Source organism: Lepus europaeus, chromosome 1 (assembly GCF_033115175.1).
Source record: "Lepus europaeus isolate LE1 chromosome 1, mLepTim1.pri, whole genome shotgun sequence".
NCBI lineage: Eukaryota > Metazoa > Chordata > Mammalia > Lagomorpha > Leporidae > Lepus > Lepus europaeus.
In genome coordinates this window covers 125,720,641-125,726,876 of record NC_084827.1, presented here as the reverse complement: position 1 = coordinate 125,726,876, position 6,236 = coordinate 125,720,641, and the positions used below count along the sequence as shown (strand labels likewise).

Sequence of the window (6,236 nt, the reverse complement as noted above, 5' to 3'; positions counted from 1 at the left end):
CAAAAACATTGTATCTACATGTAAATCTATCTCTGTGTATATATATAATGTATATGTATATGTATATATATATATATATATATATCTCCAAAGTGTTTCTTAGAATTATTTCTATTTTATACTCTTGTCAGTACACACATTCATTTCAGATAATTCACTTACATAAGAATGAAGACTTCTACTTTGAGAGTTGTCAGTCATCACATCATAATCATTATCACCACCAAGGCCATTCATTAGCACTGATCTATTTTGACACTGTGGTGTCCAATAAAACCTTTTCATAGAACCATAGACTTTCAGATTTGGAAGTCACCTTGAAGAATCTTAAGTTTTTTATAGTATGCTTAACTACCATCTGCAAAGTGCAATCATTTCTGAAATTTTGTCTAGTAATTTTTGTTCAAATGCATCATTTAAATTGTTTACAGGTAGATATGGCTGCAGAAAATCTTGTTTATTTATAATTTCCTATCTTTTAAGTTAAGTGCTTAATATAAGAATGTATGATACTTGAGAAAAGTGGCTTATATGTTAGACATAGCAGAGTTCATGGCAAGGTCAGTAAAATAAGATTATGAGGGGCCACCGGCAAATAATTGGGACTATTTTAGAATGTGAAATTTTTTGCAAAAATCATCCGGCAGACTAAAAGTAGTAATGAACTTGCCTTTTTCAAGGTCAATGGAATTGTTGCCTGAGATTGAGAGCACAGCTCCCCTGGAAATGTACTTAAGCACCTGAACAGGAAAGGGAACATCTACCAATCTAATGCATCCAGATAGGGATTCTCAAATACATTAATCCTGACTATTAGGAAAGTGTTTTGGGAAAACCAAGTATATGAGAACTGGGTGTGAAAAGCAGAAGTGGCATTGAGACCAAAGAAAGTAGTAGATAAATCAGGATTACACAAAGCATAATATATTAGGCACTTACAGAGAGAAGTATGGTCTTGGGCTGCTACAAGACAAGTGAATTCCCATGCCATGAGGCAGCAGAAAAAGGATGTTTTGTAGACAAAAGGTAGTTCATGGCTAACTGAAGTGCACCTGGACTTTCTCAAGAAATATTAATATTTCGGGCATCAGATAAAAGACATTCCAGGCATTGGTTCCCAGGATAAAATGTTCAGTAGATTATCTTAATGACTTTGTTTATCCCGTAGCATTTGCGATGACTGTCAGGATCATCTGAAAGACAAGTTGGAAGTTACAACCAAGATGGTTTCATTCATGTCCAGCTGGATCCATATAGAAGTGTTTGAAAATATTGGGGCATAATTTTTATTTTTTCTAATAACTAAGGAACACCATAGGCACTTAGTGTGTGAGGTGCTAGAAGTCTTACAATATGAAAAGCTGTCTTTCATCTTAGAATACTTTAAAATCCCCTACCAGACATTTGAAAAGGTGCCCCTCTCTCTCTCTCTCTCTCTCTCTCTCTGTGTGTGTGTGTGTTTCTCCCTCTCTTTGTAACTCTGCCTCTCAGATAAATAAATAAAGTCTTTTTAAAAAGAAAATAAAACTTTTTACAAGCATGTATGTGATACGTCAGAAATCATCTAATCATAATTTATTCTGAATGGCTAGCCCACACACTTGTTAGTAAATTCTCCCATTAAAGGAATGTCCTGTGCAAAGAAGTATTTTTTAATAAGTTCAAAATACTTTCAGAAAATAAGCAGACTTGTTCTGGTGGTATCATGGAGACCTGGAACACCCCTCCCCAAGACTATGAAAGTGATGACAACTCTTAAGTAGTGTTGGATTTAACTGAGATTTAAGAAGACACAACTGGGGGAATGCAAGTGTTTGGCCATAGCTTGGGACCTATTGTAGAAAAATACTTAGTAGCTGCAAGATGGTAATAGGTTTCATGATGGGCTGGTATGCAGTATTTTTGTTCCAGGAACTTGTAAGACTTGCAGCAATTGCAGTAGGTGATGGTTTTCTTCTCCTTCAGATTGGCGTTTACAGTGGCTATGTGTAGGATGAGTGGAAGAGAGTTGAAAAGATGTAAACAAAACAAAAAATAGATTAAGAAATGAGCAAATAAAGCAACAATTGAAATCAACAATATAATTAAAGAAGCAAAAGAATTTATCAAACAGAACATTGGGATATCCAGAGGATTTGTGGGAGGGTTTTTGCTAGGCCTTGCATCTTAAGGACATGAGAGTTCTACCGCAGTGTATTCAAATGTGAGATGAGAACTGGAGGTGATAGGATGCTTCCTCAGCAGTACCCGCTGCCAGAGCCTCCAGGGCAAGGGGGAGTGACTAGCTGGACAAAACTGAACTCAAAACTTACTATTTCTGCATCTGAAGCTTGGCAAACCAGCATCTCTTGTAAAACAACCTATGCACTATGTGAATAATAGTATTCCTGAGCAAAACACGACTTTTATAATTTAAAAAAATTACATCTGTTTAGAAACAAGTCTATAAAACACCACCAGTAAATATAGATTTGGAGAGAAAAAAATTCCATTGGACTTAATGTCTGATGAAATATTAGCTTCTGTTTAAATATGTTATTCATTGTGTTTTACAGTATAGTACTGGTAACTTTTTGTCTTTAAAGATATGTTTGTGGGGCCGGCACTGTGGCTCACTTGGTTAATCCTCCGCCTGCGGCACCAGCATCCCATATGGGCACTGGGTTCTAGTCCCTGTTGCTCCTCTTCCAGTGCAGCTCTCTGCTGTGGCCCAGGAAGGCAGTGGAGGATGGCCCAGGTGCTTGGGCCCCTGCACCCGCATGGGAGACCAGGAAGAGGCACCTGTCTCCTGGTTTCAGATTGGCACAGTGCAGGCTGTAGCAGCCATTTTGGGGGGTGAACCAACGGAAGGAAGACCTTTCTCTCTGTCTCTCTCTCTCACTGTCTACAACTCTACCTGTCAAATTAAAAAAAAAAAAGATATGTTTGCAATAAATTGAAGAACCACAATGTCCTTTTGTGGAAGGATTCAGAAATAATTGTAATCAGTATATTTAATAATTCTATTAATAATAATATTTATTATTATTAATTCTGCTGGTGGTAGTGAAAAGAAAATAAGCAGAGTAAATGGGGCAGCATGCCTCCGCATTGGGCTATTGAGTGGTATTACTAATATTTCTCAGGATTGAGAGTAAAATGGCCTCCTGCAGTGACTATTCCAGAAAGTTTCTTGAGCTGTTTTGTCAGAGTACCTACTTTATAATACATGGTTGATATGATGATAGCAGTGTAAAGGAATAACCCTGAGTCTTGCCATCATCATGCTTTGCTCAGGTGGCTCACAAAAATCTGAGCAGGAGCTATGATATGTGACTACTCCTAAGCCATAAAAGACATCTAGCATCTAGTCATTCTGGTTAACACACACACACACACACACACACAATAGTCTCAGCAATGATATACCCCATTTAATATAATAATCAAAGTATACAACATTATTTAAACTGAAAGATTTTATAATCTCTCAGTTTGGATCTGTTTATGTGGAACATCATGGTAGGAAAATAAGTGGGGGTGCAGTCACCTTCTATTTTTTTGTTGGCTAGAAATTTAACTCCTTCACCTGCATTCACAGAGCTGCTTCATGTTTACTGGTTTTCTCCTTCCCTTCATCGCTTCTTCCCCTTTCCCTCTCTTCCTTCCTTGCCTTCTTTCCTTGCCTCCTTCCCTCACTCCTTCCTTTCTTCTCTTTCTTTTGTTATACTGAGGTTTTGGCTGACTATGATGGAACAATTTGAGGGTTCCTCCTGCCTTGCCTTAGGGCGATATATTTGAGTGAATTTCTAAGCAGTCATCATCCCCATCTCCCAGGCACTTAGAGATCCTACACCTTCTTGCAGCTGAGGTCTTTGCACTCTTCTAGGGGATACTCTTTGGCAGGATCAAGGTGATTCCAAAGTAGCTCATTCTCTTCCTGGCTGAATCGAGACTAAGGAAACCTGGTAGATCTTTCCCCACCATCAACACCAGGAGTGCAGGATGGCTCCTGGGAGTCCATCTTTCTTCATCGAGGTGTCAGTCAGGTTTTTTACCCTTTAGATTTCTCTTGAGTGAGTCATAAGTCAGGCCATGGGGTCCCTTATATTCCAAGAGATCCCTGTCAATGCTTCCAATTGATCCCACTGCAATCACTCTCCCTAGATTATAGGACAAGGAAAAGCAGTTCTGCTCTTCTCACTGGGAGAGAGGTGGGTTTGAGGGCCTTAGAGCTCACCAAGAGTCTGTTCCAGTTATTGACATTCCCTCAGGCCTTTCAATCCATGTTATACAGATACTGGTGTTGGGCTTAGGGTCACAAACTGGCTCTCCAATTTCCCTTTGCAAGTTCTACATCAATGGGCTGTCAACTCATTTCCAAACAAGGGACAAATTATCACCAGTTTTGCTTGGGGCTTCAGTGGAAACCGAGATGGGACATGTCTCATTGTTGCATTCTTTTCTAGTAAAATATAATGGCTTCATTCACCCAGCAGGAACATAATATTTTCTTGTAGTTTGATGGTGATTGTAGAATCCAGTTACTAGAAATTCTAACTGTAGACTTTTGGGACAAGGAAAGTCCTCAAGAGCATCTGTATCAGAAGCCAAGATGTAATCTTTGTCAGAGCAGGACGTGGTGTCTGTCTTGTGCATGGGTGTACAGCCATTTCTCAGCAGAGGTTCTAGCTCACACTTTGCACTGAATGTTGAATGAAAGAAACAAGTAAAGGGAAGCTGAGATTTTTGGAGGAGAGCCGTGAGGAACAGAACTAAGTAGTAAGAAAAAGCACTGAGCTGGATAGGAGACAGGGAATGCTGTGTGTGCCATGAAGAGGAACAATGCTGAGCTGGCACAGGGGGCAGCAGCACAGCCCAAGTGATTCTGAGTATCTCAGCCTACGTTTCTTCTCTTTTAGTGATTTTGGTGTCATTGGAGCTCACCAAGAGTTTGTTCCAGCTACTGACAACACAGGCTAATTATCAGCACAAGTTCGTGGGACACTGGGGCACATTGTGATCACTTGAATGCACTTTACAGCCCAGTCTTCATTAATTTCAATGGGAATTACAGAGAATAAGCTTAAATTATTTGTAAATCACATTTGTCAGAAGGAAAGTACTTGACATGGGTGATGTATGTGCTTTTCATTTTCTCTATTGTTCTTAGAAATGGATACACAGTGCCAGCTGCAGATGTCTTCCTTTTATAGTCAAGACACAGAAATTTTGCAATAAGAACAATTCTTAGTTTTTGTACTTGTATTTTTTAAAGATTTATTTTTATTTATTTATTTGAAAGACAGAGTTAGTTATAGAGAGAGGTAGAGACAGAGAGAGAGAGAGGTCTTCCATCTGCTGGTTCACACACCAAATGGCTGCAATAGCCAGAGCTGAGCCAATCTAAAGCTAGGAACCAGCAGCTTCTTCCGGATCTCCCAGGTGGATGCAGGGACCCAAGGATTTGGACCATCCTTTCCTGCTTTCCCAGGAGCATTACCAGGGGTCTGAATCAGAAGTGGAGCAGCCGGGATTCAAACTGACACCTATATCATGCTTTAACCCACTGTGCCACAGTGTCGGCCCCATACTTGTTGTATTTTTATACATCGTGAAAATCTAACAGTTCTCACAAATATAATGTTAATGTAACATGTCTCTGTTGAAGAAATTATAATTACCAGTGCATAACTCTTTGGGAATTTGTAAAGAAAACAATAGCATTAACAGGAATGAGCCTGATTTGAGCCTCACCAGTTCTTGATTCAATCAAACTGCAAAGGATTTTCATTTCCTAAGTAATGTTTATTTCATTAAGAAAAAAAACATTTTTTGAGAACTAGCTTGATGTCATTGGATTATTGTCTCCTGCCTTGAGCCAGTAAATTCACTTTCATGTGCAGTGCTTACGTTTTGGCCCCTGGGCTAACAAAGGCACATGAACTGAGCTGGAGTCATAAACTGAACATTTCTGAACTATACTCATGGAAGATTTTATGGTTTATTTCTCCAACTGGAAAGATTCTGGCTCAATTTAGCACACTATATCCCCAATTTTTCTATTCTTTTCCTTCGCCCAATCCTTTATTGGCTCTGGGTTAGTAAATTTTGTGGGTGCCACAGTCTTTTGAAAATATGATTTGTGCTTAAGAATGCTTTTATTTCCTTTTATAGGGAGAAAAAGAGACAGCAGCTGGCAATAAGAGTAGTTACAAATAATGCCAATGATAATAATGTTGATGATGACAAATAAA

At 39.0% G+C, this 6,236-nt stretch overlaps 1 pseudogene; it reads left to right on the top strand.

Annotated features, from left to right (window-relative positions):
- Nucleotides 1-1,705: 1,705 nt before the first annotated feature.
- LOC133766977 (FUN14 domain-containing protein 1-like) lies at nt 1,706-2,170 on the top strand (annotated as a pseudogene).
- Nucleotides 2,171-6,236: the final 4,066 nt, after the last annotated feature.